At 42.8% G+C, this 25,264-nt stretch overlaps 1 long non-coding RNA gene across 1 annotated transcript in view; it reads right to left on the bottom strand.

Annotated features, from left to right (window-relative positions):
- The window catches only part of LOC134481633 (uncharacterized), a 49,549-nt gene extending 33,695 nt beyond the window's left edge, over nt 1-15,854 (bottom strand). Inside the window, exons 1-2 of the long non-coding RNA XR_015636375.1 lie at nt 15,798-15,854; nt 7,216-7,390 (exon numbers count right to left, since the gene is read on the bottom strand). This is a non-coding gene — a long non-coding RNA (uncharacterized LOC134481633). The remainder of the gene's footprint in view (nt 1-7,215; nt 7,391-15,797) is intronic.
- Between the last annotated feature and the right edge of the window lie 9,410 nt (nt 15,855-25,264).

The raw sequence follows: 25,264 nt of genomic DNA, 5'->3' as shown, positions 1-25,264 counted from the left end.
GTATCAAATATTCAACAACAATTCATTTTTTTTTTGAAAAAACAAATGGGCACACGCATGTCCTCAGCAGGCAGAATCACCCTAATCTTTGGTAAGTGGTAAAGTTATAACATACAAGAATTGTTTTGAAAGACATTTCTTCATGATTTATTGTCAGTGATGTTTGACTTACATAGCTATTTTATGTGCCTAGTTATCTATGGTCAAGAGGAAAAATTCCCAGACGAGAAAGGAACGAAGAGTTAAAAAGTCTTTATATGAAACAGCCTACGGTACTTACAGCAAGGGATGTTCTAGGTCAAAGGTGGCCATTCTATGATGGAGCCTGTCTGTGCTCGACTCAGTGTGGTGGCTGATGCTATGGCCATTCAACTCATGTCTTTGCTTGTCAAGTGACTCTGGAAGTGACTACATCCCTGGCAGAATGATATGCTATCAAAACAGCTATCACCTCATTTTCTTGTGAGGCTCAGGGTATGTCTACGTTGAACAGCACATGAAAACGTGAAGAACTTGCTTGGAAACAAGAGAATGTACTCTGGCTTTTAAAGACAGAATCCGAGTGTATTCAACTCTACAGATGGTATAAACAACGTGGCTCTGCTCACACTGTGACAGAGAGGGGACAAGTGTGGAGGCTGGAGTAATGGGAATAGAGCCCCACGCCCAGTCGGTCAGGCAACTCCAGGAATGCCCAGTGCTGCCATTACGGTCCAGGAACTGCAGCTTAGATGCCAGGTGCTGGGCAAGGCATCCCCTCAGAACGTCTGTCACTACAGTCCGAAGACTCCCCTCAGAGAATCTCCTCTATCCCCATCACTCTCGTGCCACCTTAAAGTGCTGTGCGGATGGGATCCAGTAGGAAGAGGACTGGAATAACAGTTTGGTTTTTATTCTAGTGAAGGATTTAGACAGAGGGACTTCTCAATATGTGAGAAGAGTTACTGTACCATAGGAGATTTTACTATTTGTTTTAAATGGTAGAATTTAAGGGAGGACGAAACAATCACACGTAGTCTGTTTAAAGAAATAACGGTTTTAAATACACGTTTATTAACCTCCCAAACTAACAAGCATTACAATAATTTAGCCTGAAATGCACACAGTCTGTATACCACACTGTGGAGTGGATTTGTCAAAGAGTTGAACAACAGGGATGGTGAAAAACAAAACAAATGACATCCCACAGACCGTGATGACGGTGGTAATGACAGTGTGGGTGACTGCGTGCTCTCTGGCTAAACGCACGGCAAAATTGTGATTTCTGACTCTCGTGACATTTTGCTAACAGAGAAAAGCATCTTAATCGTTTGGCGTGTTTGAAGCTGCAGGCAGAGATTTGCATCTCCGTTTGGTAAAGTTTACGTGCCGAGATCTGCCACTCACGGTTAACAAACAAATGTGGCTGAGCACCAATTAGAGGCCTATGTCATCACATCAGGGCCTCGGAAGAAATAAGTCATGGGTAATTGGCCAGGTGTTATCGTCTAAATCTAGCAAGCCTAGGAGGTAAAGGCAGATGCCTCGATTCCAGAATAGTTCATGTTTCAGTGCACACGCACTTAGGATAGTACGCTTATGATGCCACGTCAAGAAACTTTTTACTGAGCCACTGATGTGAATGCCTTCAGTTTGCAAGGGTGTTGACTTTGGTGGGTGGTGGCTTCTGACGCTCCTCTGCCTGGGAAATGGAACAGTCCTATTGCAGATGCTTTCCCTCAGTCCTCCCTCGGATCTCTTAACTAATGGCTACTCACAGACTAATGGACCAACAAGCATGGAGCTGATTTCAGAGTTCAAGGAACACTATCATCATGCCTTTGTGGGGGTGACCATGCCGCACAGAAACAGTGCACAGATAATTGCTGCTAGCCCTGGTAAGGTGGCCAGTTCTCTGCCAACAGCCAGAAGAAGCAGTGGACACAGGAAAAAGGAGAAATAAGATTGAGGGTTGGGGACAGAGGAGTTCATGGTTTGCTTTCTGTTGCTGGAGATTAAACCTGGGGCTGCCTGTTTGCTCTACCACTGAGCCTTGTCTCTGTGCAGGTTGCCTCAAACAACTTTTATGGCCAGGTAGGGCCTTGGAATTGTAGCCCTCTGACTTCCAAAGTGACTGGAATTACAGGCGCATGCTTCCATGTCTGGTGGAGAAATAGTAATTTATCCACCGTATAACAATTGGAAGGGTTCCCTTCCACCCTTAGAAAACTCAGAAAATTCATCATAACCTTCGTAACGGCTGGGAGAAGCCACAGGGAAGTTGGAAGCCTTAGCACTTGCACATCCCACAGGAAAAAGGCTCTCTGTGAAAGGGACCATGCTATTTCTTCCACGAGTTACTTTCCTTAGAACATTAGCTAGCAATAACGGCTTTCCTATGGAAAGCACACTGGGTAAAATGTACTGACCGCATGGTCTGTAGTCTAAGCACTTCTTGTGCATTTATTTAATCTTCATTCTAGCCTCCTCAGCGTAGAGACCTCCATTAGCATCCCTCTCAAAGGTGAAGGGCAAAGAGAAATTAGGCAGCTTGGTGGCCATCATCTGCTAGGGCAGGAATTCAACTTTAACTTAGGACGATTAGCTCCAAGTTTTCTTGTCAGAATTGAAGTTTAAGTGAACTAAGCTGAACTAAGCTCAGACCTGCTAGTCACGGAGAAAATCAATCTGCCATTTGTTTGCCACCACCTCCCACGCCCAGAAAGACCAGAAACCAAGCAACCAGTAGCATAGAATATGCTAAACCTGTCTCTTGCAGCTCTGGGAAGGCACACGCCAGTGTTCTGTTGGGTTGTCCTGTGTGCTTACTGCTCAGTGAGTGGGATACTCCAGGCTGCTCCTGGTTCTGCAGTATTCTGCTGGGTGATCTGAAATTCCTCTAAGCCAGCCGAAATCAGACCACCGCGGTCACGCACAAGGTGACCATCCTTTACACATTTGAGACGAAACATTAAGCTAAACGAATCTGCTCTTCTTCTTTCTTACCTCAACAGGAAACTCTCCTTTATACTAAGCAGAATTTGGCATATGATAGACCAGAGTGGGGAAAAGCCGATGAATCAGGAAATAAAGGTTAAAGAAGTTAAGCATGCAATTGGAGGAATCCAGCTTCTGCTTCAGGACTTAATAAGAGGTTTTTGGTATTTACACCTGAATAATTACCAAGAGTTCATACAACAGGCAAATGCTGTTTCGATGCGGGCTACAGAGGAGCCATTTTGAATGCCTAATCCCAGCCATCATGCAAGACAGCTGGAATAACAGCTTTATTCTCTAAAAGAGAATAGAGGCAAAGAGCAAGCTACTTCACTCAAAGAAGAAAACAAGCATAAAACCAGTCATGTTCCCACGGCAAAAATTTTAAGTAATACACCACCATTTAGCCTTTGTGACTTTCCGTTTTTACTCTTTGTTACTTAAAAACATATTGTCATATTTTTTTACATCTAGGACAAATACAAATCTTATTTTTAAAATATATGTAGTGATGGGTAAGCCACCACGGGATTTGATGACTCATGCATACTCATATTCCAGGCAGGCCAGAAACAAAAGCGACCCATGAAAATAAAGTATAATCAAATCTGCCAGATAGAACATGGTAGGAGAAAAAGCAATGTGGGTTCCGGAACAATTAAATATATTAAAAACGATTTTTAAATCATATTTATTTGTGGGTGTGCATGTGTATGTGGCATGACACATTCGGCATGTGCAACAAGAAAACTTGCAAGCCATTGGCTTTCTCCCTCTTCCCTACCTCATGCAGGGATTGAACTCAGGTAGTTAGGCTTGGCAGTAAGCACCTTTACCCATGGAGGCATTCTCTGGTTCCCTTTTTATTATTTGAAATTAAGAATACAGATTACAGTGTCTCACCAGAGAACTCTCTTATATGTGTACATGTTTGCATTTGCCCCTCCCCCACACTAACTTCACTCCTTCCCAATTGCTTCCCTTCTCTGTGTTACATACAATCCATCACTATCTTTCACTAGTTTTCTTTTTCCCTAAAAAGATCTCCTTTTCCTCCCATGCCACCTTTCTAGTTTCATTACTTATAGACAAGTAAAAATTATAATCGAAGGTTTCCATCTGAAAAAAAAAGCATGAAGTAATGTGATTTATTTAACATAATGGTTTTTCAGTTCCGTCTATTTTCCTATAAACATCAGGGTTTAATGCAACTAAGAATACCAGGCTGCAGACTTCCGGTAGTGCTCATTAGAACTATAGTGTGAAGTCTGAATAGTTTCCATGAAAAATGTTGTTTGTGTTTGAATTATTTTTATCGAGTTCATGCATTTCTTTTTTACGTAGTAGAATATATTTACATACATACACCAGATGTGAACATACATATGTGTATACATACGCACACATGGAAAAAGAGTAGCCTAATTAGCTTGTCTAAAAAGTAAAGTTGCTCTAAAAAGTGTCCCATTCACCACAAAAGAGCAACGTCTACTTATTAATTATCAACTATGGGCCAGACCTGGAGTTTGATATTGAGGAGAGAAGACTGAGTTTGAGAAGACAGATGGGTGTGGCTCAGGGTTTCTCAAAAGGATAAGGTCAAGAGGTTGGCCAGGGTCAAAATACCCAAAGAACTGGTGGATCGTGCAGATGCTCTGCTCATTGATTCACGTTGGTTCGTTTGAAGTAAATTGATGTTTCAAGATTGGAGTCAGTTGCTGTTTTAAGTGAAATTCCCTCAAAGAAGAGCTTGAATGAGTGGACTAAGATGACGAGGGGTAAGGGGTCAATGAGTTCAATGAGTGTGTGCCATCAGGAGGGTCAGATGGGCGACTTGTTTCAGTCTTAACACCCTGGGGCATGTCCCACTACTGTCTTGTAGTCATCCACTTGACGAGCAATAATTAACTAGGAAGAGACAGTGGGAAATATTTCATACGTCCTTGGCTCCTCTCTATGTCTTAGTCAAATTAATTGATATGGGAAGACCCAGCCCACTCTAGGTGACACCACTCCCTAGACAGAAAGTACTGAATTGTAAGAGTGGAAAATCTAGCTAAGCACAAGCAAGCAAGAGTGTATTTATTCCCTCTTTCCTCTTGATGCTGGGTGTGATAAGAGTAGTAATCTCAAAACTCCTGCTGCCATTGTCACATCCTCACAGTGGTGGTCTGTAACCTGAAATTGTGAGCTAAAATGAACCTCTTCTCCTCTAAGCTGTGGTTTTTATTTTTAATTTTTTTGGGGGGAGGTGTCAGGTTATCACAAGGGAGATTAAACTAAGAAAACAACATGTCACAACCCAGACGTTTGCACCCTCTAATCATCCCAAATTGAACAATGTCTAGGAAATTTATTTTTTGGCACCAAGCACCATGCACTACACAGCAAAGAGGATGACCTGAGTGGCTATCAACTTTGAGTTTTTAGAGTTTTAGTGCCAGCCATGTCCATAAACCAATGCAAGGCATAACCAGCAATGAAAGGCACAGCCAAGAGATTCAATTAATTTGACCACATTAGAGTACAGCAAATGGGGTTCAGGAACTTCACGTTTCTTTTCTCTTTGGGGCATGGGCCTATGCTTTAGGATTAAATAGGGGGAGAGTTGGGGTCAGAGGCAAGAGGTCTGTATAACTAAGCAGTCTTGATCAAGATACAATCTGATTGATTGCCATGGTTCTGCAAGGTGGTTCAAAGAACGTGTCCTATCTGCAATTGCTGGACAGGAACATCTGGTTGGTTCCCATAAGACGATTATTTCTACTGTGGGGTGCAGCCACTTCCTCAGACATGAATGCTCCCATTGTGAGGTTCGACTTATCTTTCCTTTGGAAATTCCTCTGGAGATAAAACACCATAGTTCTAGAATTTTCTGACTAGAGGCTTGACTAGAAAATTGAACAGGACAGAGCCACCCAACTGTGTTTGTTAGGTTTTGATTTTGTGGTTGAATTAACATGAGCTAGTTTCATCTGGGGAGAGGGATTTCAGCTGAGGAATTGTCTCCATTAGAATGACTTGTAGTAGGCATTTCAGCTTGATTAATGACTGATGTGGGAGGGGAGAGTGCATTGTAGGGGATGCCTCAACTGGGCAGGATGTCCTAGAATGCTTGCTGAGAAAGCAGGCTGAGCAAGCTATGAGTAGCCAGCTAGTAGGCAGGATTCGTCAATAGTTTCTGCTTCAGTTCCTGTCATGAATTTCCCCAGTGATGAACTGTCTTTTGGAAGTGTCAGACAAACAAACACTTTCATTTCCTAAGTTATTTGAGGCCATGGTATCTAGCAGAGACATAGATCACAAACCTTGACACTGGTTTCTTCAGAGAATAAAGGAAACCAGGGGCCCAGAGAAATGCTCAGCACTGTCTACCCCACAGACTCAGATGCCCAGGGAAACTTTTGATGTCAGGTTACATTGCAGAGTCTTGTTTCTCAAAGAAGAATGGCCACTAAGAAGTACCAGGCATCCATCTCTTAGCCCCCGTTTTTATGCTTGCTTGGGTTTCTATGGTGAATACGGTAGAGTGTCTTGTGTCTCTCATCTTTAGAACTGTCGCTCCAGAGCTTGTCTTCCCAAAATACAGCTGAGAAGTTGAGGACATAGGGAGACACAGCTCCCTTAAACAGGGCCAATTTTCATTATTTTCTTGCTTCTCCTTACTGTCTCTGCATTGGCGTCCCTCCTGCCGCACCTGGTTGCTGAATCACAGGTATACACAAGCCCACAGGAGGGCTTCAAGCCAGGGGCTGTAATGGCTACTGTGTGCCCAGGTAATTTGGCCCTAGGATAAAAATCAGGCATTTTAAAAGTTCTTTCCAGCCGGAGGCCAGTGCCTGACTTTCACCTCTCCCCATCAAGGGGGGAACATGGGTTTGTAAAATATCTTATTTCTTTGATTTCATTTTGTGGTTTTGAAAGTAGGAAAGAATTCCTTCTAGTTTGAAATTACAGCTAACTACAGGTAAAGAATGTGACTCTGTGTGCCTGGATTCACTAGAGCCAAGGATAATATAAAAAGCCAACCTATGACATTAAAACGTCTGTACCAATTATGGCCATTGTGTCTGGGTTCAGCTCTCATTAGTGATCCAGCCTTACTGAGGGATCTTTGTGTGTGGGCTTGCGTCCCAAGAGAGGATCATAGAGCCAGCAAACCAGCTGGCATTGGTAGACAGTATCTGCAAATCTGAGAAAAGGTCTGGATACTGAGGTCTAATTTACCTGTGTGCTCACCTGTTGAGAAATGACTAAAATTGTGAAGAATGGATGTCCGACATTTTGTAGTGGGCGCTGATCTTTGAAAAGCAGTACTCTGCATAATCTGATGTCAACTGTTTCCTTGGATAGTGGTGTCTATATAGTAGACGATGCTCTTCTCAGTTCATAAAACTCCAGAAATGTGAAAGACCTAGAAAGAGCAGTGAAGTAGGAAATAGAAAAATATTAACATGTTCCTTGGGCTGGGGAGATAGTTGGTACAATATTTGTCTTGTAAGCACAAGGACCCAAAGTCTACCCAGAGAGCCATGAGAAACAACCACAGGAAGTGGCCTGCTCCTGCAGCTATGATGCTGTGATGGTGGAGGCAGTCATCTTTGCAGCTCACAGAACAGCCAGTCTAACTGACAAGCTCTAGGCCCATAGGACAGCCTGTCACATCAAATAAGGTAGATAGCATAGACAGCATGGAATGGTATCCAAGGTTGTCCTCTTGTCATACTGTGTACACATGCATGCATGCACACACACACAGACACACACTCATACTCACAACCACACACACTGACACACACAGGCACATAATACTCTCACACACTCTCTCACCCATACACTGTCTCATGCACATGCACACACACACACACACACACACACACATACAAACTCTCTCTCACACACACAAATATATACATACAAACTCTCACACACATACACTGTCTCATGTATACACACACACACACACATACATACACAGGGATACACACATGATCTCACATACACTCATATACACACAGACACACACACACACTCTCTCACATATACATACTCACAAATACATACTCATTCACGCATACACACACACACACACACACACACACTTTACACTTGTGAATTGATGAACATCAAAACACAGCTCTGATTCCCTGGTTCTTAGAAATCTGCTGTATAATGAACATTTTACTGTTTGTTTATTGGTCAGAAAATCAACTCAATGGTGTTCTACAAGGCTGCCATTTTGCTTACATGTATGTCCATAACATAGAACTCATTTGTAAAGTTTTAATTATTTTGCTGTATGTGTATAGATGATCTGCCTGCCTGTATTTATGTGTACTATCTGGGTACACTCCTGATGTCTACAGAGGCCCTAGAAAGATGTTGCATCCCCTGGAATTGGTGTTAGAGATGGTTCTAAGGTGGGCGAAAGGAACTGAACCTGGGTCCTCTGCAAGCTCAGCAACCAGGGTTCCTAACCATCAAGCCATGTCTCCATCCCTAAACCTTACTAGTTTTTAAATTATACACTTGCTGAAAATGTTGACAACTGCCATTCAAACGACAATGAAGCTCAGTTAGAAGGGCAATGCCCATGTGTCCTTCTCTCTGTGAACTAATGCTCCCCGGCATAAACACACGATATTCATTCTGCCCTCTCATTGAGTCTTTTCAGAGAGGTTGAATAAATTCAAACAAGCATCCACACAATATGGTCTTCATGCCAGAGACTCCTGTCTGCCTGCTTCAATAATTCCTTCCCTCCCTCCCTCCTTCCTTCCTTTTCTTCTCCCCTCCCTTACTGCTTCCTTTCCCTATTGGAAGATTGGAGTGTGTATTTCAGAGTCAGGAAGATTTACCAGCCAAAGCAAACTATGGTTGGAAGCTTAACTTGCTGCAAATAAGCAATTAAGATGGAAACAATGTCCCCACGCACCTTCGCCAACTATTCCCACCCTGGAGCAGGTTCCCGTCACCTCACACCTTGATTATTGATGTGGCTCCCAGCTCAGACCCTGATTGCAGTCCCTCCTCATGGGACTCCAGTCTGCCCACATAAGCCAAACTAATGCTTTGAGTAAACTGTTATTATCAGGAATTTCCCTGCTCAAAATTACCCAGATATTTTCACGTCCAGGTTTAATCTGAACTCCATAGCTGTAGTTGGACACCCCACATCTTGTGTCAATGAACTGGCCAAACATCTTTGGATGCTCTCAACTTGAGTCTAATTTATTTGCCCAATAGCCCCTGACAGAAAAGGAATGCTATAAGGAATTGAAAGCTTCAAAAGTGTCCTCTAAGGTCTTCCAGCATGTCAGCAAACACGCACATGGCTACTCTAGCAACTGAACAGATGGGAGCTCTTTTGTGTGTGCTTGCACTTGCCCTTGCTTTGCCTCTGTAAACGCATAGCTCCTTACCAGTCTCCTTGGTTCTGCTCTTGTCCTCACTACAGAAGCACAGAGCCTCGTGAGGTAGATACCCTGGGGGGGGATATTATTATCTCTGATCAATGAGGAAGCTAAACTCCCAGAAGTTACTCAATAGGTCCAAGGTTCCACACTTTATGCAGCCCCTTTACTCTTCACCCTGACCCTTCATAATACCTAGCTACCAACCAGTATGCTCCACAGAGAAACCAGAGCCAGCACAGGTACAGTACTGAAGCGAGGCCACGTTGAAAGCAGACACTGGAATTCCATCTCGAAACCCATTAACAGTGAGCAGTAACATTGGCTCCCTGCCAAGAATTCCCAACGCCTGGCTTTGCGCACTCACCTGTGGTGACATCTGTCAGTATCCATAGCCCTTGTGGGATGGCCAAAGCACCAGTTAGACCTGTTGTGCCTATATGCATAGGTGACCAAGTCAGTCCACCTATGTCACTTGGCCTCTCCACATGAAACAGGCTCTGAGATAGGACAGCTCCTGCTTTGCTCTCCTCTGCTTTGCGCACACACTCTGGACTAAGCATATGTAAGCAGCAGAGGAAAAGAAAGAATAGCAGAGCGGCTTCTTTATAGCTCACGCTATAAGGTCTTTCAAAGCCTCTGCTTCCAGTACCCCTTATATTTTCTGCCCCATGAATTCTTAATGAGTTCCAGTTGAAGAAGTACAACCATTTCCATTCTGACTATGAGAGGAGGGAGCAAGAAAGAGAAGAGAAAATATCTATCTATCTATCTATCTATCTACCTACCTATCTATCAATCATCTATGTATCTATCCTCTCTATATCTATCATTCAACTAACTGTTATCTATTAATCTATCATATATCTCTATCAATCATCTACCTATCATCTACCTATCATCAATGATCTATCTATCATCTATTTATCTATCATCTATCTATATCTATCAATCATCTATCCATTTGTTATCTATTAATATATCATCTATCTCTATCAATCATCTGTCTGTCTGTCTATCTATCTATCTATCTATCTATCTATCTATCTATCTATCTATCTATGTCCTTACCAACTACCAAGGCTGATACAACTTACCCCTTTTCTTCTGTGTTGGAAAATGTTAGCAAATATGTTAACAGTTACACAGGGCTGCTATAATTTTCAATCCTTTTGATCATCTTTACAGTGATAGAAACACATGAGCTGATCTGTGAAGATTCTGTGTCTCACAGAACATCTGCAACTCACTGTTCTAACAAACACCCAGGGTGAGCCTAACCCGGTGGAGCAGGCACATAGCTGGCCCCAGGTTCCTCCTGCAAAAATGAGGGCTTCTCTTTATTTCCAACCTCACCTTCCTCTGCTTAAACCTGCTGTGGCAAGGGTACCCTTACCCTCTGACCCAAATGGTGCAATGAGTCCTATAGAGCTCAGAAAAATAATTTGCTGATTTGTCAGGAAGTAGGGGAAACCCAGAGTTGATAACAGTTTAGGAACGGTTCAGCTCACTCCCAACCTCTTACTCGCTTGATTCTAGTCCAGCTGATCATCTAGGTGCAAAGCCAAGCTTGAAGACGACTTTGCAACAAACTGGGAAATGAAAGGTGGCAAGCTCTCTCCTCCCAAACCATTCCTTCAAATAATGAAGCAAAACTAACATTGTGTTGTTCATAACCTCCCTAACAGGTGAAATCTATTCACACAAATTTCAAATCACTAGTTTATCTCATTTAAAGTAAATATCACATTTGTTTCCATCATTTATATTTTGGTCCCATTATGAGCTTTTCTCCCACTAGTCTTCAAAGGATTAAAACAAAAATTTTAAAATTACTTATTTAACTCTAACCACCTCTACACTGAAAAATGTTTGCTTACCCAAAGCATATGTACATGAATTAATTAATATTGATTAGCCAGAATTGCTATTTCTTTTCCTTTGGAAAAGCACTGAATTGTGTTAAATACATTTGACACGGAACTGAAGGCCAGGGGACAAGTGAGAGGCTCTGTTTCGGGTGTTGTCATCTCACTGTTGAATTGAAATAAAAACAGAAAAGGATCTTCATGTCATAGAACAACAGAGGCATGCAGGACCACATGGTAAGGCAGTGCCCTCGACAAAGAAGGAGAAAGTAAATACATAAATGAATGAATGAATGAATGAATGAATGAATGAATGAATGAATAGGGAGGGCATTTTCAATCCTTTTGAACATCTTTACAGTGATAGAAACACATGAGCTGATCTGTGAAGATTCTGTGTCTCACAGAACATCTGCAACATGGTGTTTGGAGCCCAGTTAGGTCCCTGGGACCCAGTGCAAAGCTGAGAATGAGGGATGGCTCAGCAATTAGGAGCACTCGCTACTCTTACACGGAACAGAATTTGTTTTCCAGCATTTGTATTGGGCAGCTCATTACCGTCTATAACTTCAGCTCCAGGAGATCCAGCTCCCTCTTCTGGATTCTATGGGCATCCATGCACACGTGCACATACATACATACAAACATACATACACACACACACACACACACATACCAATGCTGAAGCTGGACATGAGCATCAAGGCTACTCCATTCTAGCTCAACAAGGATGGGGCCTCAGCCTAAAGTTCACCATTTCACATTCTCAGTTTCTAAAGCAAATCCAGGTTTCTTTCACTTGTTTCTTCATCTTCCATGGACTTTTCTTGGTCACCATAGTGCATGGTAACTATAGTTTACTGGTGCTGAGTTTAGAGTTTGAAAGAGCCCTGCAACTCTTTCAAAACGAACTTTTGGAAATGCCAAACCTGAGCAAGTGGGCTTCTCCATTCGTGGTTGATTAGTGGTCCAATCCAAGAAAAGAAGCACAGAGAAGCAAACTCCATGGTAAGTACACCCACTCGGACCCCCATGATTCTAGAACGTCATCACCACCCTCTGCGGCTGCATTCGAGTATGACCTGTGAATGGTATGTTTCTATAATACACACCTATCTTATAATTTATTCTTTTATGTGGAGTTGGGTGCATCACACACACACACACACACACACACACACACACACACACACATAAACACACACATAGTCTAATAAACTTCCATGTATTTGAATTTTTAAAAATCCTATACAGCCAGCTGAATAAAATACAGCCAGCTGAATAAAATGACCTGTTTTATTTCTATTTCTTTCTTTTTTTGATAACCACCAATTCCAATTTGACTAGAAATTGGAATTCTAACCGTAAAGATTTAATTGGTTGACTGAAATGTATGAGTGTTTAATCTGCATGTAGGTGTATGCACCGTATATGTACCTGGAATCTGTAGAGGCTAGAAGAGGGTGTCAGATCCCCTGAGACTAGAGTTACAGGTGATTGTGAGCTGCCATGCAGTTGCTCAGAACTGACCTGTGTCGCTTGCAAGAGAAGCCAGTGCTCTTTATTGCTGAGCAATTCCTCAAACCCCAGATTCTAAATTTAAATCACTCAATATAATGAATCATTAACACGAATATGTTATATATCCCCCTTATTTTATATGAAAAAAATATTGAGGATTTGGTGAGATTTTATCAGAAGCGTTATTGAGGTTTAGATTTCTATTATTCAAAAACATTCAATTTTGATTAGAAGTAAAACTGATTCCCATTATGAAGCTGGATATGATTTTAAAATCATAGATATGATACTTATCCACTCTCCCATGTATATATTCATTCAGATGTATATTTGGACCTCTGTCACACTGAGAAAATTTGAAGTGACTTACTTTGTTTTATATGGGACCACAAAATACAAGGTAATTTTTTTAGAAATAAAAATTTAAGTGATGTGATCTAGACATGGGAACTCTGAAGGGAAAACAGTCAGACTGAGTAGATAAGAATGTCTGAGGACCAAATGGGAGGCTTCAGATCTTATCTGGAAGTACAAGGATGAAAACAGCAATATTCTCAGAGATGGCAAATGCAACAGAAAAATGTACCTAATTCAACCCAGAAAATCTGTTGGAAGGAGGAAGGGGCTAACTGCATTCCATTGATTAGAAACTCTTGCAAACAGTTATGTAAGCATTATCTGTAGGTTAACTTAAACTGTCAGCTCGCCACAATTTAGAATCACTTGAGAAGAGCATCTCCAGAGAAATGGCCTTAGATTGGCCTGTAGGTTTGTCTATGGAGGACTGTCTTGACTCAACTGCCAGAACTGATGTGGGAAGACCCAGCCCACTGTGGGCAGCACTATTCCACTAGGCAGGACAGTTTTGACTGTGTAAGAAATGCAAATCTGGACTGACTAACAAAAGCAAGCGAGTAGACACACATACAACCATTTCTCTCTCCTGATGATGGGCATGATGTGACCAGCTGCCTCCAGCCTCTTTTACTGCAATTCTTCCACAGTAATGGACTGAAACATAGAGTTGTGAGCTGAAATAACTCCCCCGCCCCATTTTCAGTTCACACAAAGTGAAAGAACTGGGCTCTTTATAGTCTAGTGCATCCCAATGTCCTTACTGAAGACTCAGAAGTCCCCAGGAAGGGCCTCCAGGACTTAAGGATTCAATCAGGACAACAAAAGTGAAACCAGGAAAAGAAGAAGGAAGCTATTCAATACAATGATTGAAAGCACTTACTAGAGGAATTAATTTCATCAAGGTATTATGTGAAATATCCCCCACAGTTTTGGGGAAGATGTGGAAGCTTTGGGAGGAACCAGGCTGAAGGAAGTGAGTCACTCGGGGTAGGCCTTGCAGCTCATAGCCTGGCCTACTTCCTATCATGCCCCTGCTTCCTGGTCTAAGCAACTGTGGTGTGGCCACCTCATGTTCCTGCTGACCCAGCTGTGAGTGACTCCATAGCCAGCTTCCCCACCACGAAGGACTAGATCCCGTCAAGTAGGAGCTAATGTGCGACCTTCTTCTGTTAAGTTGCTTTTGTCTTGTACAGGAGAGGGAAGACGATACAGCAGTGTGCATGATTTTATCAAAGGAAGAGGAAGAACGTACAGACGTGTGCTGTTGGAAGTGGGACTCTCTAGTTAACCTCATCTTCATACTGGCTCTGCTGGACATTTATGTATTAGGTTGTAAAAACAGTCAAGAGTGGTATATTTTGAGATGATTTCAGTTCTTAACAAATGCTGGAATGTTCTCTAAGACAACATTCAAAGGAAAACAACAGCCAAGCCTGGAGACTAGAAACATGTGTTATAACACTGAGAAACAAATACTTAAAAGGTCAGATTCACTTACTTGGTGTATTCTCTGTTAAGGAGAATGTCTTAAAACCGAATGAACGTTCATGTCATATAGTACAAAATGCTGGGCAAATTCTGTCAGTTTGGAACTGCCATGGCAAGTCCACCTCACACATGAAGAAAAGGAATTAGAAGAGAAGTGAATCCAGGGATATAGGAAAACAGAGATCAGTGTGTAGCCTCTGAGCTCACATAGAAACAGGCTAAATATTGGGTGTTGAATATTTTTTTATATAATTTGCACAGACATCTGCATACTCTGAATGGTCAGACAACAGCATGTTATCTGGAACAATCCATGGAGTCTCTTGCTGGCTCTGATACCAGTAGAAGTCACACTGCAGTTGACACAAAGTGAAGGATCCAGGCTCTTTACAGTCCTGTGTATCCTAAAGTCACTGCTGAACGTTCAGGAGTCCCCAGGAAGGGCCTCCAGGAGCATGGGAAATGTGGGCTCAGACGGTCCAGGGCTGACTTCCAGCAGAGGAAGGGCTTCTGTGTGGCAAAATGTCAGCAGCTATGTGGCTCTGATGGAGGAAAGGGACCTAGGGCATGTGAACCCAGCCTTCAGAGCTGAGTCTGCAAGGAATGTGGCAGAGATGTTGTGAGGGGCGTTTTCATTTGTTCTAAGGCAGAGAGGAAGTTTGGAGCAAAGATTCACATCCTATTCCAACTCAATTATTCCATGACTGTGAAAGTAGTTGGCAGTTTTTAAGGAAATGGCTGACAGACAGGAAGCAACCGGAAGCAAAAGGAGAAATATCAAGGAGCCTGGAGAGTCCATTAATGGATACATAAGTCTCTGATTTATTGAAATTGGCCATACTTATTGAGTTCCATTCAAAAATCCTGCTCAAGTTGTGAACACTTGGAAGGTAATGGGAAAATTTTCCTAACAGTAGACACACCTTTGCTAATATCCACGAAAAAAGCCAGGAAGGGAAACACTTGGAAAAATTTCTTACAGAAAAAAAATGGGAAAACTTGGAGGCAGAAGAGGAGGAGGAGGAGGAGGAGAAGGAGGAAGGGAAGGATGGGGGAAGAGGAGGGGGAGGAGGGAGGAGAGGAGGGAAGGGAGGAGGAGGCAGAAGAATAAGAAGGGGGAGGAAGAGGAGAGAAAACACAGTAACCAGAAGGAAGAAACAGTGGATCCACTCACCTTTGCTCACCCCTCTTCCCCACTCTCTGCTGTTCTGGCTGTGTTTCTGACTCCTCCGCTGGGTCTAATCAACGGCTGACCACATCTGTCCGATTGGAAGTGCACGTCATCTTGGTTTTGGAATATAGGCAAATATGCACTTAGTTCGTCTCCAAGCCAGAAGCTTGCTCAATGTTTAAGGATTGGGTTAGTGGAGAGCCAGGAAACAGGGAACAATGGTCAGAGCACAGGGAACTGTTCTGTAGGGACGACTAGGTTGTTGTCATTCTGGATGCTAGGCTTGCCTACTTCTGTGACCCTTCAGAGAGGCGACCATCCCACCCATGCAGCAGAGCCTCACATGAAATGGAGTGACGTCACTACACATCATCTACAGAATCCCTTCCTGTAAGATCTCAAACTATGCCTCTTAATTAACTAATTTTCAGGGAGAGTGTGAAAAATTATGCAATTATTCCTATATTTATTTGAGTTGTGCATATGGTATGTGTTTATATCTTCCCTGTTTGTGTGCACCTGGGCATACGCAGGAATGTGCGTGCGTGAAGGCTAGAGATCTATAGCGGGCGTCTTCCTTAATCTTTCTGTAATTCGCTTTCTTAAAGAGGCTCTCCCACACCCACTAAACATCATTAGTTTACCAGATCTTGCTGCCTAGGGAGTCCCAGGAACCTGGTAGCTCTGTCTCCTCAGTGCTAGGATGGCAGATATGGACACAGTGCTCAACTTCATTTTCATGGAGGCTGCGGATCCAAACTTAGATCCTTATGCTTGCGTGGCAATTGTGCCAATGTTCCAGCCACAGCATCCATTTTACATGTGAAGGAACTCTGAGGTTAAGAGTGAAAAGGAAGTTTCTTGGGACAAAAGTGCAAAAGTGATGCAATAGCCTGACCTCTTCTTCCGGAACATAATTTCTGTTACCGTTGCTATTTTGTTTGCTCTGTTTTGAGACATCACTTTGTTCTGTAACACAGGGTGAGCGTGAACTCACAGTTTTCCTGCTTCGAGTACAGGAGAACTGAAATTCCCAGTGTGTACCACCACATCCAGCTCTGATGCTTATTAGAATTTATGACCTTTCATAAGTATGATACTGGATTTGAGTAAGGATTAAATTACCTTGGAGAAAGTTTTAATCACAGAATAACAGTGCATCCATTTGACTTGACAAGAAAATCTAAAACTTGTTCCAATGTAAACTCCAACTACTCCAGCCCCTGAGAGAAAGGACATGAATGACTGGATTTATAATTCTTTCCTATGAAGGTCAGTTTTTACCATAGCTAAGTATATTTAAGGTCTAAGCCATCTACAAGCATCCTGTTTAATATTCTATACCTGCTCTTTTATTAGAGTGTGTGCATATGTGCACATGCATGCATGCACGCACGCTCGCTCACACACACACACACACACACACACACACACACACACACACGGCATATGCCCATAGGCACACACGTTTACAGTGTTTGGGTAAGAGGTTTAAGTGGTTGTTTCGGCTTTGTCATTTCTTTTCTCAAACATAGTACAAAATTGTGAGGTTAAATGTTTTCCCATAATTAGCATATAGATCTGAGAGTTGCTTTCTTTTCTACCTCAGATGCAATGTCAAAAAAAAAAAAAAAGACAAGTAAATAGTTCCTAACTCACCTAACGCGTTGTTGCACAGAAGTAGAGCAGGCATGTAATGTGAGAATGTGATAACTAAAAAATTGGGGGACGTTCTCAGCAAGCCCAAGGTTTCCTGCACATCTGTGACTCTGTGGACCTGATACTTTGGGATAAAAGAAGCCAACTGGACAGTCAGATGACTCACAAGTTGGATTGATTCTGTCTTGGTTACTTTTCCCTCGCTGTGTAAACCATGACTGGAGGCAACTTAATGAAGAAATAGTTGGTTCTGGCTAATGCTTCCAGAGGCTGAGTCCAAACAGAGGGGCAAGCAGCATGGCAGCCGGTGGCCATGGCTCCCTTGTTGAGGGGTTTGCTGCTCAAGTACAAGACCATGAGGTCAAGCCTCAGAACCCACATGAACAACCCACAGGGTTTATAACCTCGATCCCAGCACCAGGCAGGAGGAGATGGGGAGATTCTGGGGCTTAATGGGCAACCAGTACAGTTGAATCAATTTGCTACAGGTTCAATGAGACACCTTGACACGGAGAAGTTAAGGAAGACACTTGGTGTTGAACTCTGGCCTTTGTATGGCCATGTAACTGGCCATGTATGCACACACACACATACACACACACACACACACACACACACACACACACACACACACACCCCACAGAGAGAAAAACCAGAAATCTTGAAGATGCATTTTAGTAGAAATTTCTGGTATGTTTTAGAACACCAGGACAGAGGTCTGGAGCTGACTTTATTTACTAATGGAGAGTCCAGGATCCAGAGAGCAGCCTGTGACTTATCCTCTCCACATTTTATTAATCTCTCTGGTAAAGGATTCTGGATTATTGTTCAGCACTGGGCAAGATGCCAGAGGTCAGGGGTTACCAAGGAGGATGGAAACCCTCCTTAGATCAAGGACTCCCAGAAGCAGTACATAAAAACAAAAAGAGATGTGAATGGGGTGGAGAATGGGTGTGGGACCCCAACTTTTTGCATTTCTATTTTGGAACACTTGTGTGGAATCACAAGGGCGGGTGCCATTTCAACACTATTGTGAAAGTCACCAGAAGCAAGATCTGGATTTTGGCTTCGGGTTTTTTTGTTTTGTTTTGTTTTGTTTTTTGTTTTTAATGTAGGCACAAGTCCTAAACAGAAGCTGGACCAGAAAATGTGCTTTATGGCTCTTCCTGTGGAAGTACAATCTAGAGGCATAGCCTCACACAGCACTTTACCTGCAAATACAATATGAACGTCACCAAACTCTGCATAATTCAGAATCATTCAGGACTCTGGTGTGAGTGTATTTGCATTAGTGCTGTTCCTGTAGAATGTGGGGTCTTTTCATTCTCCTCTTATTGAAAACAAGCAGTTCGTCGACTGTATTCTTCCTCACATGTGGTGTCTCTGCTGTTCCTAAGCTCTGGGCCCACATGCCTTCCGAGGTCACCCATCTTCTTTCTCCATCGACTCTTTCCTAGATATCACAACACATCTCTCAGACCTACTAAAAACATTTCCAAGTTCACATTGTGAGTTGTACCAAACACCTATTTCTAATATACAATACTCTACCATGCATGACTTGTCTGTCTAGATAAGCCTTGTTGGAAACACCCAGATGAAGCTGTTTAGGTAATGTTCCTTTGATCAAAAGCACAAGTGTGTTCCCATGTCCCAGACTGCCTTTTCTGATCGCAGTCTAAGTGTGGGCCACCTGAGTGGCCCCACAAATAGGCAGACATCTGGAACTCTTTAATAAGGGGGTGTGTTTATGAGATCTTTACTCCATCTAATATCACCTGTGATATCTCCCAGGCTTCTTGGAGAGAGGACAGTTGGGATGAGGTAGATGCTTATATGTCTAACATCAACTCTCCTAGTCATTTCATGTTTCCTGTGTTGATTCCAGTATGAGTCTTGGGTTGGTATTCTTCCCCAAAACATGTATTTCAATGACTCCCAGACCTCATAAGCTCTGGAATCAATCTCCTAAATGCCTTTCACCACTCAACCTAGATAGCTAATAAGTCTCTCACACTTAAAGAACACAAAGCTGGGCTATTCTACGCCCCTCACCTGTTCCTGCATTCCTATCCACCCCAGGACATGCCATTAGCATGTGCCTTAGTTTGTAGAGCTAGAATTCCAGGAAGCATCTTAGATTCTTTATCTCTGTCTTTTCTACAGGGAACCTACCATCTGCCTGCTCTCTGTTTTCAAAATACGCAGTCAATCAAGTCATTGATCGCTCCTTCCAAGCCATCTCCCTCACCTGGAGAGGAACGGTGTGCCTCAGGCCTACTCTGCTCCAGCCAGGCTTGCCACTCTACACTCAGCTCTCAAGTCACCACAGCCCTCAAGTCACCATGGCCCTCAAGTCACCATGGCATTGTAAAAATGAAAATCATGCCATGTTCCTCCTGAGGTCTCAACTACCCAGTGAGATCTCTTTACAGTTGGAAGGAAATCCATACACCTCAGTTGACAAGGTCCTCTACGACCATCCCTTCCCTTAAATCTCTGCCTAGCTCTCTTTATGTTCTTAGTGTTTCTTAAAACTCCATCCATCATACCCCCTGGTTCTGACTCTAACACCATCTCATTCCACCTCAGACTACTCATTCTTGATGCTCTTCTCTGTATGACACAAAATATATCTTTCTTAGGGTTTTATTGACTATAGTTTAGAATCTTTCAGCACAATATAGTTGCTAAAATTTAATTCTTGCTCTGAGGTTGAAGACAAGCGAATGGCCATTAAACTAGAATATACCGCCCACTCACAGTCATCTTCTTTAGGCTTCACTTGGTTATAGGACTTAAAACTTGTAGGCATATTATCTATTTGTTTAATCTTCCCTCAAGCCATGCATTCTCTGGAATCTAAACTTAATTTAGCTAATGCCTAGCACTCATCAGGCATTCAGAGTCTTCTAGACAAAATAAGTGTATGAGATTTACCATTCGCCCTTGTAAACTTCACAATTATAAAATACAAAGAACAGCATTGGAGGAAGCACAGCATTAGTACTTGTTAATCTCCAACCTGCGTGTCTGTGGAGTAATTGGGTTTCCACTCCTTCTAGCACATCGTGGCCATATCCTCAGAGAAGATCCCCATTCACACTGAGTACCGCACCAGTGTGTCTCAATAAATCAATGGGGGTTTCTTTCTAGGGGATTCTTGAGCTACAAATGATGTTTAATAATAATAGCTTATAATTAAATGGGCTTATAGATTTGTACATTCATATATATTCATATAGTCTATGCTATACTCTATATAGGTTCTGTTTACCTGTGTGCATAGAATATTTCTCCTTGGGTACTAAGCTTCTGGTGGCTATTGTTCAATTTATTGCTTTTTTCCCCTGGCAGGGTCAAGACTGGCAGGACAACACTAACCGTGCTCTTTTGGTTTGCATTATAAGTAAAGATAGGTTTGAAATTACACACTGCTCCTTGTCTCACATCCTGCCTCAGATGGATGCCAACAATCCTGAGTGACGTGATTCAGCACCGGGAAGCCTGTTAATAGCGCCTCTCTAGCACCAGCTTCTTAGTGCCCCTCCCACCTGCAGCTTACTTTACAGAACAAATGCAACGTATATCTTGGACAAAACTGAGTGGGTAGACTTGACCACACAACTCCAGATGGAGAGGCAATAACCCTAAGTACGCCTTGAGGCTTGGTTTCTGTACTTCAGACCTCAGCCATGGGTTCATGGGCTGTGATGGGTTAATACCTGGCTGGTGCTATTGGCACCACTGAGCTGGCTGGGGCGAGGCAGAATAAGAAAACATAACATAAGGTTCCTTCAGAACAGCAGAAGGAAAGGCTGGTGTAGGTGGAGGAAGTACTAATTCAGCCTAAGATTGAACAACCAAAATGGTAGGATCTATCTTCCCATCATTAGATAACTTAGAGGCATGTCAAAAATATGACATAACTGGCTCCTTTTGGCAAAGTTTCTACACAGCTTTGAGGGCCTGTCACATCTGAACATCCTTTCTGAGGTAGTCTTCCCATATAAGGCACAAGGTTGTACTAGTTAAGTCAGTTTTGGTTGGTCACAAGAGAAAAATCAACTACATCGGTTGACCAGAAAGCCTATTCAGTAGGAAGTCACAAGGACTCAGAGGAAGTTGTTGATTTTCTCTTGGATTGTTAGAGGCTAAGCGCCTTGGTTCTCTGTAGGGAGTGAATTTATAGAATAAACTTTGAGAATCTAAAAATAACAATAGAATAAGTTGGTAAGCAAAAGTCAACTGGTCTTTATAACAGTTGTAAATTTGAAAATAAAAACACAAGTCACCTAGGGAGTGATTGACAGCTCCAGTCACCATTAAAGTTGTTATCCTTTTGTGCCTTTTGGCCTTTTAGGTCAAAGGTTATTGAAAGCTTGTGTAGCTTTCTTCCTTCTTATATGACCTTCCAAACACCTCACTTTTATTAGAATTGGCAGCTGATAGTTCTTCACACCTGAAATCAAGACATAGGGATAATCCACTTAATGAACCACAAACAGTCTTTAATTGTTCTTTGCCGTCCATAACCCTTGGCTACCCCGGAGTATTGAATCACCAAAATCCACCTCATTTCATTCTCATATATGTACTCACTGTGTCGTCCTGTTCCTATTACACTGGAGTCCTCCAGAGCAGCAGAACTGATAAGAATTCAGTTCACAAGAGGAGATTAAGTGGATAATCATGAGAGCTGGGGCTGCCAAGTCCCACAATGGCTGCCTACTGCTGGGGAGTCTGGAAAACAAGACTGCTCTGTACACGAAGCCAGAGCTCTAGAGCAATAGACACCAGCAATGCCCTTCTCCTCCTCTAAGGACAAAGGCTCCAAGCCCCCACCCAGCCACAGAGGTCAAGTGCCATGGTGAGGCCCCAGGATGGCAGCCGTAAGCAAAGGTACAGGCTGGGGAATGGAGGGCAAACTTCCCAGTTCCTCTACTTTGCCACTCTATCACTGGCCTGTTGGATGCTGTGACTCATATCTGTTCTCTGGAGCACATGCCAGTTTTCTCTGGTTATGCCCAATGCATCTTCCCAGTTCTCTAGATAGCCTTCAAGCCAGCCAAGTTGACAAGCAGGTTAATACCACACCTAAGATAAAATTATCGGTAAATCCTCAGGCCGGAGGGGAGTAACAGACAAACATTAACAAACCTCACCACACTCAGGGGGAGTGGATGGTGTAAGGAGCACTTCCTCAGATGAAGGGGAAGGGGTGGAGGACTTTGCATGTGCCCCTCACTGGATCAGAAACCAACGTTCTCATGACGCTCCAGAAACCAGAGGTGGTGTATGCCTGACATGTGGGTCCGAACTGTGACTCCCAGCCACTTCTGCAGCCACAGCTTTGAATCCTGAGGCGTACCCTCCACAGGGTCAAGTGGCAGATGCTACTGGCTTTCCAGTGTGCTAGGTTTCTTCAGATAAACAGAATCAAGAGTATAGGCACACTCGCACCAAACACATACCACACCCACCATATACACACCAAACATTCACCAAACATGTGCCTAATACGCACACGCACACAATATACACACCAAACACCCACACATGCAGACATATCATCTACATACCAAACACAGAACACACCAAGCACACAACACACCATGCACACACCAAACACACATACACACAAATATACACACCAAACACACACATACATGCACACACGTCATATACATACCAAACACAGAACACACCAAGTACACATATACGTAACACAATCTCATACACACACCATACATCATACTACATAATCTCTCTCTCTCTCTCTCTGTCTCTCTCTCTCTCTGTCACACACACACACACACACACACACACACACACACACACACACACACACTCCTCACAACAAGCATACCACACTCTCTCTGCTTGAGAAGAACATCATTTATCTAAAAGCTTAGGGTGGGTGGCGTGGAGTATTTGCTAATATATACTAAGCTATCTTGGAAGATGGATCTAACTGCTAAAAACACAGTTTGAGGCTATTCTTTACACAGCCACAGTGGGATTTTATGCATTGTTGTTAGGCAAGTGCTTTTAAGTCTACACTACCATGTGAATTCAGGCCTGGGATGTTCCCGTCCACTCAGATTTTGATTTGGAAAGGCTTGGGACTTCAGGTTTCAGATCAGGAATCCTAGTCCTCACCCCACCCCCACAGTGCAGAGAGTAATGTTTTAGGGGATTACCTCATGCAATTTCAAGGACCAACAAGGTGAAATGTGTGGTCAGACTGGCAGGCTGCAAACTGCTGCAGGATCACATTTCAGTCTCAAGCAGAGTGATTTCTTTGGAAAACACCAACCTTCGCTGCTAAGGTCTGTAACTAATTAGATGAGGCCTATCCTTGCTGTGTTGGGAACCAGCATTATTCAAAACCTATAGATTTAAATGTTTATCACATACAAAATCTACCTCCAAAGAAATAGCTAGCCACGTAAGTATTCGATCAATAACAAGGTTCCTTAAGCAAGCCAAGCATCACATAAGATTAACCATCACACAGACACACAGACATACACAGACAGACAGACAGACAGACACACACACACACACAGAGGCATGCACACATGCATGTGCAAGCTAGTAATTTTTATTTACCAAGTAGAACTATTTAACTTCTACTGAAGCCACCCTTCCCATCTTTCTGGGAGACACAGGAGTCAGAATTGCTCAGTTGAAGCACAGCGGAGCTGGCTGAGGAGTATTGCTCTTTAGACAAAGCTTCGACCTGCTGGGTCCTCATGCTCCCAGAAGGTAATTTGACTCAGGAAAGCAGGAGCTCCATCATCTGTGTGACAAAAAGTCCAACTGAGAGGACAGTTAGGGCAATAGTCCTAGTCCTACAGTTGTCCTTCCAACAGCTTCCATGCACCCTGGTGTGGGACTACACACACACACACACACACACACACACACACACACACACACACACACCAGATGAAGCACTTCGACTCTTCTTTGTGGTATGTCTGCAGGAACTAGTCAGTCTGGGTCTGGGTCCCTAGGGCTGTGACCACTGAAAAGAGGCACCTAATTTACAGTTGGACAAACCTCCTAGAGCTGCCTGCAGCCATATTTTAACCTCTCTGTGATAAATATATTATTTAGATCTCTCCTCTAATTGAAAGATGCAAACAGAGATTATTGTGGCTTAAATGCATAATTAGGTTTCCATTCTTTCAGTTGCCAAACCGCCTCTGTTTCCTGCTGATACAGGCCCTGTGGCCCTGGAGAAATGGTTCTTGCTTGCTTTCCTCTGAAAGCATAGTTGAATATAAAGACGTTGTTTCTTTTATGCCTCCCTCATCTGACAGATTATAAAAGACACTCTTCTCTTCTCTTTCCTCCCCTTTCTCCCTCCCCTCCCCTGACTCCCTCCCCTTCTACTCCTCTTCCTCCTTCCCTTCCTCTTCCTCCTCTCCTTCCCCTTCCACTCTCCCCTCCCCCTTTCCTTCCCTCCACTCTACATCCCTTCTGTTCATCTTTTCTCTCCTTTCATTTTCTTTCCATTCCTCTTCCCTAAACCAAGTTTAATTCTTGTGTATTAATTATCCTTCCCTACAAAATAAGACAAAAAAAAAGAAAGAAAGAAAGAAAGAAAGAAAGAAAAAGAAAAGGAGGAAGAAAGAAAATGGAAAAGAAAAAAATCTTACTGTCTCCAGGTTTCAAAAGTCCTTGGCTGTTTGCCTTTAATTTCTCATATTCATCAACTATATAACACTTTCATTTTTAATCTTCCTCTTCATTACTACTCTAACTTTATCTTCCTTCTCCATTAGCTTCTGTTCCCCACC

The sequence above is a fragment of the Rattus norvegicus genome, chromosome 13, assembly GCF_021556685.1.
Source record: "Rattus norvegicus strain SHRSP/BbbUtx chromosome 13, alternate assembly SHRSP_T2T, whole genome shotgun sequence".
Lineage (NCBI taxonomy): Eukaryota > Metazoa > Chordata > Mammalia > Rodentia > Muridae > Rattus > Rattus norvegicus.
This window is presented reverse-complemented; position numbering and strand designations above follow the sequence as displayed.